Here is a 12,203-nt window from a genome sequence, read left to right on the forward strand (position 1 = left end):
AATTAATCAATGCCAGAGTGGATAATGATTTATGACCAGAGTGAAAATAGGACTGCAAACCTTTCAATGTGGTTCCTTCTCTCCATTGACCAGACTTTTCTTTTTTTTTTTTGTCTTTTTCTTGGAATCACTCCAAACATCTTGCTGGCAAAGAGGGTGTATTTTTTGAGATAGCAAAGTTGTTTATTGAGCCGCAGTGTTCAATCAGCATCAGTAACTCCTGCAGTCCAAGGAAAATTGGAAAGAAAAAGCTTAGTGTAAATCTTTGAATATGGAGTAACCCATTAGCTGGTTCAGTCAGTCACAGAATGGGGCTTGAAATGTGAACATATCATATACAGGGTTATGTTGTGGCTGTCTGTTGTAAAATATATGGGATAGTCTCTACCTATCAAAGCATTTTCATTTTTCTGCCACATGGGCACACAGATATTTTGACAGTATTGCTGGCATAGCACACCCAACCAAAATAAAAGATCTATATTATTTTTCTGCTTTCCACTTTTGTCTTCAAGCTATTTCGTTCAAATATTCATTCAGTTTTATCATGTTTTTTTTTCCTGAATCATAAAATGCTTAACAATACCATATCATGGGCTCCGCGGAACCCGACAGCGCGGCAGCTTCTCCTCAGAGCCGGACGCGGAGCGTCTGCCACCGTTGTTGCAGCCATGAGTCGTACTTACAACGATGAGTTACAGTTCTTGGAAAAGATCAATAAAAACTGCTGGAGAATCAAGAAGGGCTTCGTGCCCAACATGCAGGTTGAAGGAGTTTTCTATGTGAATGATGCTCTGGAGAAATTAATGTTTGAGGAATTAAGGAATGCCTGTCGAGGTGGTGGTGTTGGTGGATTCTTGCCAGCCATGAAACAGATTGGCAACGTGGCAGCCTTGCCTGGAATTGTTCATCGATCTATTGGGCTTCCTGATGTCCATTCAGGCTATGGGTTTGCTATTGGGAATATGGCTGCCTTTGATATGAATGATCCTGAAGCGGTGGTATCCCAAGGTGGTGTCGGATTTGACATCAACTGTGGTGTGCGCTTGCTGAGAACCAATTTGGATGAGAGTGATGTCCAGCCTGTGAAAGAGCAACTTGCCCAAGCTATGTTTGACCACATTCCTGTTGGGGTGGGATCAAAAGGTGTGATCCCAATGAATGCCAAGACTTGGAGGAGGCCTTGGAGATGGGCGTGGACTGGTCTCTAAGGGAAGGCTATGCCTGGGCTGAAGACAAGGAGCACTGTGAGGAGTATGGAAGGATGCTGCAAGCTGACCCCAACAAGGTCTCTGCAAGGGCCAAGAAAAGAGGCCTTCCTCAGTTGGGGACCCTAGGAGCAGGCAACCACTATGCAGAAATCCAGGTTGTGGATGAGATTTTCAATGAGTATGCTGCTAAGAAAATGGGCATCGACCATAAGGGACAAGTGTGTGTAATGATCCACAGTGGAAGCAGAGGCTTGGGCCACCAAGTAGCCACAGATGCACTGGTAGCTATGGAAAAGGCCATGAAGAGAGACAAGATCATAGTCAATGACCGTCAGTTGGCTTGTGCTCGAATTGCTTCTGCAGAGGGTCAGGACTACCTAAAGGGAATGGCAGCAGCTGGGAACTATGCCTGGGTCAACCGCTCATCTATGACCTTCTTAACGCGTCAGGCTTTTGCCAAGGTCTTCAACACAACCCCTGACGACTTGGACCTGCATGTGATCTATGATGTTTCTCACAATATTGCCAAAGTAGAGCAGCATGTGGTGGATGGAAAGGAACGGACACTGTTGGTGCACAGGAAGGGATCCACCCGTGCTTTCCCTCCTCACCACCCCCTCATTGCTGTTGATTACCAACTCACTGGACAGCCAGTACTTATTGGTGGCACCATGGGAACTTGTAGTTATGTTCTTACTGGCACTGAACAAGGCATGACTGAGACCTTTGGAACAACCTGTCATGGAGCGGGCCGTGCATTGTCCCGAGCAAAATCTCGGCGTAATTTAGATTTCCAGGATGTTTTAGACAAATTGGCAGATATGGGAATTGCGATCCGTGTTGCCTCACCCAAACTGGTTATGGAAGAGGCTCCTGAGTCCTATAAGAATGTTACAGATGTGGTAAATACCTGCCATGATGCTGGAATCAGCAAGAAGGCCATTAAACTGAGACCAATTGCTGTTATCAAAGGGTAGAACCTTGATGGGAGCCTCTGGATGCCACTGACCCTCAGTGAAGTGGCTGTGGACTGCAACACTCTTCAGACGTCAGACTTGAGACTTGGCAAGTTCAAAGTGTGCTGCTGAAACTGTCCATGCCAAAATGGCTGCTGACCCCAGAGCCAGTGTTGTGAAATAACCTTCCAGAGGGGACCATCTGGAAAGGATGAAAGGGCTTCCTCCTCAGTAGTCCCATAGACTTTTAGGAAAATCTTTTAGGGGGAGGTATCAAGAAACTCCCTTTAATCATCAGAATGAACTCCTTCACACCAGATTCTGTTTACATCCTAATAGGTGTCGTGAAGAACATTCTACTAAATATAATTTTGGAATGTTCTCTTTTTTCCCCTCACTTTGTTCATTGACTGACTATCTACCAACCACCCCTGCACTAAACAAAATCTAAATACCCTTCTTACCTGCAGAGCACCCAGGGCTTGTAGTTAGGACACTGGATGATTAAATAATGAAACATGTTGAGGAGGGCATGTGTGGAAGAGCCCAAAAGAGAAAATAATTTTTAAAAGCATTACTATTGCATACTAAAGACAGAGTTGCCTGCAGCATCGTACCTGTTATCTGTCTTTAATTAGGCCCAACCTGGCAAACTTTTTTTTTTTTAAATAATGCAATTGCATAGCAGCAGCAAAAAAAAAAAAAAATAAATAAAAATAAAACTGAAAACCTTTACATTTCTTTATAATACTAAATTTTTTACATTTCATGGTTGAATTATTATAAAAGCATTAAGTGGCCAGCTGCAACATTCACAGTTGCTCTTTGTTGATGGTGTTATGTCACCTAATTGGATTTTACATTATGTATGGTGATGTCTCAAAGATGTTAAAGGACCATCATTATAGGTTACTAAGACCTCGCTAGAGTCCAAACATAAAATAGAAAAATGTAATAAAGTTGCAATATGTTGTTTAAAAAAAAAATACCATATCATTGATGTATTCCATAGAACAAGACAGTATCTTATTTCTTCTGTGAGTGATTATGGACGAGTACCTTATATTGCAGAGATTAATGGTACTGTTTTAGGAAGAGCTGCTGTAGGATGGTGAAATGAACAGTAATAAAGTTGGCAGACTGAAGGCTGCTCTGTGTGTCTAATGTCTGAAAAAGAAGTCTGCTTTTATGCAAATACACATTGGCTGTGAAGCTTGTAATTCTGGAATCCAAACATCTAGCATGTGTCCTCTGTATGACCCAATATAATTTGAAAGACAGAATGTAGACAATGGGTGGAGAGTGCAAGATTGAGAAGGAAAATATTAATTATATTAGTGGTTATTTGTTAAAGGTCACTGCCTATTAAAGAAAGAAACTCAGGAATGGAACTTCTGCTAAATGCTCAATTATGATCTTAGCAATGAAAAAAGAGAGAACAATTGTTATTATTTTCTTTCTAACCACAATAAGGGTTAAATAATATCTAACACTGCCTTTGGTGCTTGGTAAACAGATGATTTCATTGTATCGTGCTGTTGTGAATACTAACACTGCTCCTTTTGTTAGAAAAGATAACAAAAAAACAGGAGAGAGTGCCTGATAGAGCTGTCTGCAGCAATCTGAGTGTTGAGACCCAAGGATTACTCGGAACCATATGGAAAATGTTTCTGAGTCGCCAATGAAAATTTGAGAAGAAATGGGAACTCTTTTATATTATTGTCCTGGATGTGTATTGTTTTTGTCTCCTTCTAGAATTTCCTTTATCTTTTCATAACTTCCTCAATACTGGCCATGAGTACATCTCCCAGCCATGTTGATCCAATTGTGAGAATCGGACCAAAACTGGTTAAAAAAAAATTATTTTCTGATTCCTGGCTGAGTTCAATGATCCAGGAAGCTTGGGAACAGGATTGCACCAAATTAATCTAAGAAAGTACAACTCTAGGATTTAAAATCTTAACATGAAACACACAGAAACAGTTAAAATTCATGTGTTCCACCATACAGAAGAAATCTATATAACATTATATGTTGATAAGATGATGTCAATAAGCAAATGGAAGCTCAATCCATACATAGAGTCCTATGGTCCTTCAAACCCTGTATCAAGGGGTTTGCCAGACTTAACTATACCCCAGTGTTTCCTATGTGTTGGATATTCACTAATTTCTTGTATTCCTTAAGTTATTCTGTCTTGTTAAATTGATTCAGATTGGCATTTGTCACTTAACAATAAGAATCTTGACTAATATCATTTATGAAATTAATGATTTTCAGGTAAGCTGTAAAAAAATCATCATCATGTATTAACTATGGTATAAACAAAAACTAAAAGTACAAGATTTAAGTCTGGAATTGACCCAAATGTATTTTTTTAAATGAGATCATTTACATAAAACACATTTAAAAGGTTAAGTAATCCTGAGAATATTCAATAGTTAAGTATGGAACAGATAAACAAAGAGAGACAATTCAATCTGTTATATGTGATTATGTCAGATAGAAAATATTTAACCATTACTCTTTTTATTCTAGTTCACCAAATTTTTTTTTAGGTTTCCTAAATACAAATGAGTACAAATTTTGCTGGATGAGCACTAATTAAACAATAAACATGACAAATTTAAATTGGACATATTTGAATTGTTTATCTCTTTGCAGAGCAAATTCTAAGACTTCCCCCACCTCCTTATTCATGTTTGTTTATAGAGTAGCTACCATCCAGCAAGTATTGCAGATGGAACTAAAAATCTAATGGAAGAAAGAAGTAGTGAATTCAAACAGCACAGAATACAGTCATAAATTGCTAGCATAAGTTATGCACTAATTCTAGAACTTTCTGTGAGCACAATGGACAATGATTTATCTATTTTATGACCTGTCCTGTTCAATACCACAACCAATGGAATTATGTGGCCAATGAAAAAGGACTGAACATTTTATTTTAAATAATTTACATTTAATTAACCACATGTAACTAGTGGATACTGTATGGATACACATGTACAGCATGTTACTTCATTTACAGTCCTAATGTGGCACAGGCCCTCACAAGTAGGAGGTATGTAGCAAATGTTGATTGCTTTGATTAGGTTGTTTATGATCATAGCAACTGCTACACAGAGATCTGCTATAATGAAGGGAAAGAAAAAAATAGGGGAAAAATAGAAAGTCACTGCCCGGAGTCAGAGAATTTAAATACACAAGATTAGAAAGTTTCATATAAAGATAATATAATAAATAATAATTATATATACTACTTAATCAAGCGAAGAACTAATGAGATAGGAAAACTAAATACTGAATTTAGTAAATAATCCTAAAAAGACTGATCAATTGATTGATCAATTTGGGATGTGCCAAGGAGCAAACTGAGGGCCTAATGCATGCTCTAATAAGCACTTTACCACTAAGCTGCAATTCCAGCCCCAGTAATACAAGCTCTTAAGTGGCTGATGATGAACATAATAAATAATGATGATTTTTCAAACACATGTTAAGCAGAAGTCAATTTATATATATATATATATATATATATATATATATATATATATATATATATATATATATATAATTTTTGCTTTGGGGACTATGTTGATTTTTCTCAATTTCAACTCTTCAAATTTTACCTGTCAAATTTTCCTTTTAAAATTTATTCTCACATAAATTAAAATTAATTCTACACCTGCCAAAAACCTAACTTAACACATAGGTCTCAAGAAAATTCATATTTTACACAGAAATAATAGAGGCAGCACATGGTGGGTTTGAAATCAGAAACTTGGGGTTCAACTGTTAGCTTTGTTCTTCATTAAAGGGAGAGGGGAAGGAGAAAAATGGAGGTGGAGAAGAAGTGGAGGAGATGGACTGGAAAGGGAAGTGAAGCCAGGGAGGAGGAGAGTGGAAGGAAGAGAAGAATATCTTTCTGTGAGAGTTATGTCATGAAAATGAAAGGAATTGAAATACAGGTAAGTGTCTCACAAAGGAATGGTACTCTGTCATCATATGTTATGTGTAAGTAGATTAAGTCTATTGCAATCCAGGGCCATTTTTCATGTTTGTGTTAAGTTGGAATCTCCATGCACCATGATCTCCAGCTGCTGCTTCTCTGTCTCCTTCAACTTTTTATATATGGAACCATTGATTTCCTGTATGTGCTGATTCAGCCTCCCCAGAGTTTTCATAAGAAATCCCAAATGAGCCAGAATATATCCCCACAGCAACCACACCAGTGTCTTCCTAATTTCAACCTAATCCAGTGGAGTTTTGAATTGTTGTTTGCATACTTTTCATTAAGGGTCCACACATTACTTCTCCCAAGTGTTCCTTGCTGCTAGTATCTGTAAAAAGTTAGAGTAATGCAAACCTATCGGGCTGCTGTGAAGATTAACTTAAGGAATGGATAGAAAATGCTCAGGAAGAGTAGGAAGAGGTTAATGGAGCAGAGGAAGGGGATTGAGGGTAAAGGAGGAGGGACAGGAAGAACACTGGAATGAATCTGACCAAAATTTCCTATGTAGGTATTTGAATATACCACAGTAAATCATAGACACACACACACACACACACACACACACACACACACACACACACACACGGCACTAATTTAAGCAAATATATAGATAAATTGAAGAAAGATTAGTAGAATAGAGGAAATGGAACACGGAGGGAGGGGAGGGAAAGGGGAATTACTAGGAACTGAATCAGAGAAAACTTTATTTCATGCTTGTATAATTATGTCAAAATGAACCCTAATAGTATGTATAACTAAATAGAAAAAGGAAATGCTCAGGAAAATGATTCCCAAAGCAAATGCTCAATACTATATACTATATATATATATTTGTACATTCTCTTCTTCCTGTTATAATTGCATTAATTATTTGCAGGCACTATCTTCTTGGGTCTAATGATCAGTTCCTGTTCACAGCCCACACTAATGTTCTGGTGCCTTTACAGGTTTCAGGTTTGACATTCTCTTCATATTCCCACTTTGGTTAATTAGTTTAAAATTTTCTTCACTTGTTCATTCATAAAATCAATTTACAGCTGATTTTATTTTTTTTAACAAAAATGGCAAAAAAAGAATGCCTAAGATAAGACAAGAAATGTGACAATGAATGTAAGAAAAAATGTTCTGCCCAGTTCAGTATTGGGAAGGATAGAGGTAGAGAGGACAATTATATCCATGCACAATAATTAAGACATGGGTCTTTACTCCTAAATAGGGGGTGAGAATGATGGGAAAAAAATTTCCTTGTTTATTTTTGGTTTTCCAGACCTTGTGACCATAATCTGTATCTTCAAGTGGTAAGGGAGACAGTGTTGTTAATTTCCATGGACAATAGAAATTTTTAAAAATATATACAATAAGGGAGGAGAGACTGGCACATACACATATCATACCATGAAGGGCTGTGTGTGTGTGAGTGTGTACACATATTTTACCTGAAGTCTCCCCCCTTATCATCTGTCATTCCACTCCTGTCTTACAGTCTTTTCTACATGAAATATACAGAAAAGTGTCATTTTTCTGTGTCATTTTTCTCTGCTCAAAGCTCTTCAGTGGCATCTTGCATTGCTCAGAATAAAGTCTTAACTAGTTGATATGACTGAGTTCTTAAAGGAACCATGCTTTCTGAAATAAATAAGCTAGAAAAGAAGAAGGAGAAGGACGAGGAGGAGGAAAAAGAAGAGTAAAAGGAGAAGGAGAAGGAAGAGGGGAAGAGGAGGAGGAGGAAAAGGAGAGGAGGAAAAAGAGGAGAAAGGGGAAGAAGGAGGAGAAGTAGTAAAGGAGAAGCCGGGGAAAGGGTATGTGTAGAGGAGATCTTGATGTATTCCTGGTGCTACAACAAAATACCACATACTAGGTAATTTGTAAACAATGGAAATTTATTGCTCATAGTTCTGGAGGGTGAGAAGTCCAAGATCAAGGTACCAGCAGATTTGGTGAAGCTCATCTTTATTTCCAAGGTGTCATCTTGTTATTGCATCTTCACCTGGCAGAAGGTGAAGGGTCAAAAGGGCCCGAGTGATTTCTCCCAGCTCTTTCATAAAAGCATTGTTCCCATTAATGAGGGTTTCACCTAGTCCCCTCCCAAAGGTCCCATCTTCTAATATTATCATCTTGGGGTTTAAATTCCAATATATGAATTTTGTAGGGGCATACACATTCAAACCATATCAGTGGAGAAGAAGAGAAGGAAGAATTGCTTCTAAATGATGTAGCAGAGAAAAGAATTCATGAATTCAAGGGAAGTTGTCCTTTAACTAGAAGGAGATCAAGCATAAATATGGTAATCAAGTCCTACAGATAGTAAACTTAGGTCAATCCTAACCGGATAATCTATGCAGTCTATATTTCACAAGAGTTCAGTTCATCACTTTGTGAGAGAGCTGAGAATTTGTATCTTTATGTCACTAATTATTTTTTAGTGGCTTTTCCTGAAGGAACATACATTTTCAGGCTTTTTGCATCTCATTTGTGTAGACAGGGTATGCTCATCATCCTGAAGACAGCTCTATGTTTAAAAGATGCAGATTTGGACTGGTAAAATATGAGTTAGTGGGGAAATCTGTGGATGATTATAAGAAACGTGTGGGAAACATGATCTGCTACAATTCATCCATATCAATGGTCAGATCCATTCAGTTGTCACATTAAATCCATTACACTGTTGCTTCAAGATGATGTCTGATAAAATTCCTAGAAAAATAAAAATGAAAAGGAAGTATTAGTGAGTTATACTATATTGTGCTCTATGGCAGGACTTCCATCATAGTTGGTCCTGTAGCCTAAGTAATGTACACCATCTCCCACCTTCACCATTTATTCTAGACTTCTCTGACACTTGGTCAACACTTCTGCTACCCTGGATTAGAGGAGGATGATTTCAGAAGCTCAGTAAATAGATAGCCAAGTTCATTGCTCCAGGGCCTAGTTGAGGCAGAACTTCATGGTGGAACAATGTGGTAGAGGAATGTGGCACATGCTACCAGGAATCAGGGAGAGAGAACTCTGATCAACAAGGACAAAATATAAGTCCCAAAGGCACACCACTAGTGACCCCACCTCCTCCAGCTATATCCCACCTGCTTAGAGTTAGCATCCAGTTAATCCCTATCAGCAATGATCAGGATGTAGCTCTCATAAACCAATCATTTAATCTCGAAACTTTCTTGCATTGTCTCACGAGTGAGTTTTTGGATGATACCTCATATCTAAACCATAATATTCTGCCTGTACCCTCAAAAGCTCATGTCCACCCCACAGTGAAAAATACATTTAGTCCATTTCCAAGTCTCAATAATTCAAGGATTGCCCAAACATTCAAGTTCAAAGTCTCCACTGAGATTCAAGGCAAACTCTCAGCATGAGTCCCTCTAAAAGTCTGAAGCAAATTATATATATCCAAAATATGAAGGCATAGAATAAACATTTGTATTCCACAGGGGATAAATAGGGGGATAGAAAAAAGAAACAAGATCAAAGCAAGAGAAAAATTCACCTGAGAAAAGAAGTCTTGTAGCTCCTGAGACCCTGCAAGCAGCCGCTGAGAGGGTGCTGCCTGGAGATGTGTAAAGGAAGCTCAAGTAGCACTGGATACTCTCCAGATTAAGAGATGCCAGTAATATGGAGTGTCTTTTGAGGAAAGCTGTAGGAATTGAGCAGAATTAAGCCAACAGAGAGGGAGGCCAAGTGGTCTCCAAACAGCAAGGACATAGGGGTGGAGCTGCACAAGGTTTTTGGAGAGAAAGTTAGGATGCCATGTACCTCAGTTGCCAAACATGAGGCTACAAGACTTGAGTTTATCCTTTCCTTTCTTTAGTATATAAATGATATTTGACAAAACCCAATCAATCACACAATGATTCTAAAAATTACTACTTCCCCTATATTACTTGAATGCTGGAGATAATGCAAAAGAAAATAAATTCATTACCTCCAATCCCATCCCAATTCACCTCAGAGGAAGGTTAGATATAAGACGCTATTGAATTACAAGTTACAATACAGTTTCCACCAGTAATTGCATCCCTGTTACCATCAGGCTGGTAAATGACCCCACCTCAGGATTCTCTCCCACTGTCCACTTTCTAGGACCAGCTCTGTTAACTCAGTTAATTCTCCAAAGTGAAATCCCAAGATAAGGAGTTTGAAATGAAATGAATTTACTAGAGAAAGTTCATTGAAAAAAAAAAAAACTGGAAAAGGAGTGGGGGGGAATTAGAAATTGGTTTGCCTATATCTCTTCCAAATTTCCAGTGTAGTGTCATCAGGAATGAGACCTTGTGAATGGGATCAATACCCCAATAAAAGAGACTTTCCCTTTCACCTTGTACAATATGGGGATGGTGTTCTTCCCTCTAGAGGATGAAGCCATGTCCAGACAAACAGATGTGCTGATTCCTCCATCTTGGAACTCCCAGCCTCTGGAATGGTGGGAAATAAACTCTATTGTTTATCAATGACCCAGTCTGTGGTATTTTAGGATAGCAGAACAAACAGGCAAAGTTCAAGCAAGAGTGTGATACCCACAAAAGCCCTATAGGTACCAAATTAGATTTTTGGTTTCTGACTAACAAATTACCACATTTTGTGACAATACAATGCCTACTTATTTCATAGCTCTACAATTTTGATGTCCAGCCAGACTCAACTGGGTTCTCTGCTTAGGGATCATAAGGCCCAAATTAAGGATTGGTCTGGTTAAGTTCAGACCTGGAAACTGAGGATGAAGATGCATCAAAATTCCCTTAATTATGGTAGAACATAATTCCTTATGATTGCTGGATTGAAGTCCTTGTTTTCTCGTTGGCTGTTGGGTTGTTGTTACCCACCTCTGCTAAAATCTCTCTACAGCCTTCACACAACCCCTTTATCTTCAAGGTCAGCAGTGGCTCGTGGATTCCTTCACATGCTTTTTATCTCTTTGACTTTTTCTTCTGCTACCAGCTGGAGAAAAATCCCTGCTTTTAAAGGATAGTCTCACCTGAATAAGCTCCTTGTATTGAAGTCAACTAATTAGAAAACTTAATTAAATATGCAAAATCCCTTTGTCACATAACAAGAGTTAGAGGAGGAACACCATGGGGCAGAGACCTCAAGGGCCATGTAGAATTCCATCCACCACAGTCTGGTACAGAGCTGTCATTCACCAAATATATAAAACAATTAGTTTACCTAAAAACAAACAAACAAATAAAAAAAAACCTCATCTTTCACTGGGTTATTACAATATTAAAATGGATAATGCATACAAAAGTACAGATAGTCCCTAACTTAAGATGGTTTGACTTGAATTTTCAACTTTGGGATGGTGAAAAGCAAAGCACATTTAGTAGGAAATGAGCTTATGCATTGTATTTTGAATTTTTATCTTTTCCAGAGCTAGCAAAATGTGGTACAGTACTCTCTTGTGTTGCTTGTCATCTCCCAGGCAACCATGAGATCACAAACATAAATAACCCATTCTTTGCAGTGTCCTGCAATGCTATAGTTTTCAGATATAGTAGTTTTTTTATTATTTTGCATCCCATCATGTCTGCAAAATGCCTATTATGTGTATACATGAGATATTTCACTCTTAATTATAAAATAGTCTTCATATTAGATAAGTTTGTTCAACAGTAGGATCATGGAAGTGTTTGGAACACTTAATCTTAAAGATAGGCTAGGCAAAGCTGTGATGCTCAGTAGGACCAACCAGGTGTATCAAACACATTTTCAACTTAAGAAATTTTCAATTTTCATTTGGTTTATGAGGATATCACCCCATTGTAAGTTAAGAAACATCTTATTTAGAGGAGTGCTCTATTCATAGTAAGCAACAGCAAATCCCTCAGCTCGTAGATTAACAAGGTTTTTATAGCTGTTCTCTGAAAAAGGACCTCTACTGACCACGCTTCCTAATATTCATGCCCTTATATAATTCCTGACCCTTGAGTCTAGGCTGACATTGTGATATGCTGGTAACAAATAATTTGTGAGAGGGGTAATACTGTCTGACTGACTCCTGATCTTATGTCATAA

At 38.2% G+C, this 12,203-nt stretch overlaps 1 pseudogene; it reads left to right on the plus strand.

Annotated features, from left to right (window-relative positions):
- Positions 1–618: 618 nt before the first annotated feature.
- Positions 619–2,503, plus strand: LOC143640218 (RNA-splicing ligase RtcB homolog pseudogene; annotated as a pseudogene).
- The last annotated feature ends 9,700 nt before the right edge of the window (positions 2,504–12,203 follow it).

This window comes from Callospermophilus lateralis, unplaced genomic scaffold (assembly GCF_048772815.1).
Source record: "Callospermophilus lateralis isolate mCalLat2 unplaced genomic scaffold, mCalLat2.hap1 Scaffold_138, whole genome shotgun sequence".
NCBI classification, from domain to species: Eukaryota; Metazoa; Chordata; class Mammalia; order Rodentia; family Sciuridae; genus Callospermophilus; species Callospermophilus lateralis.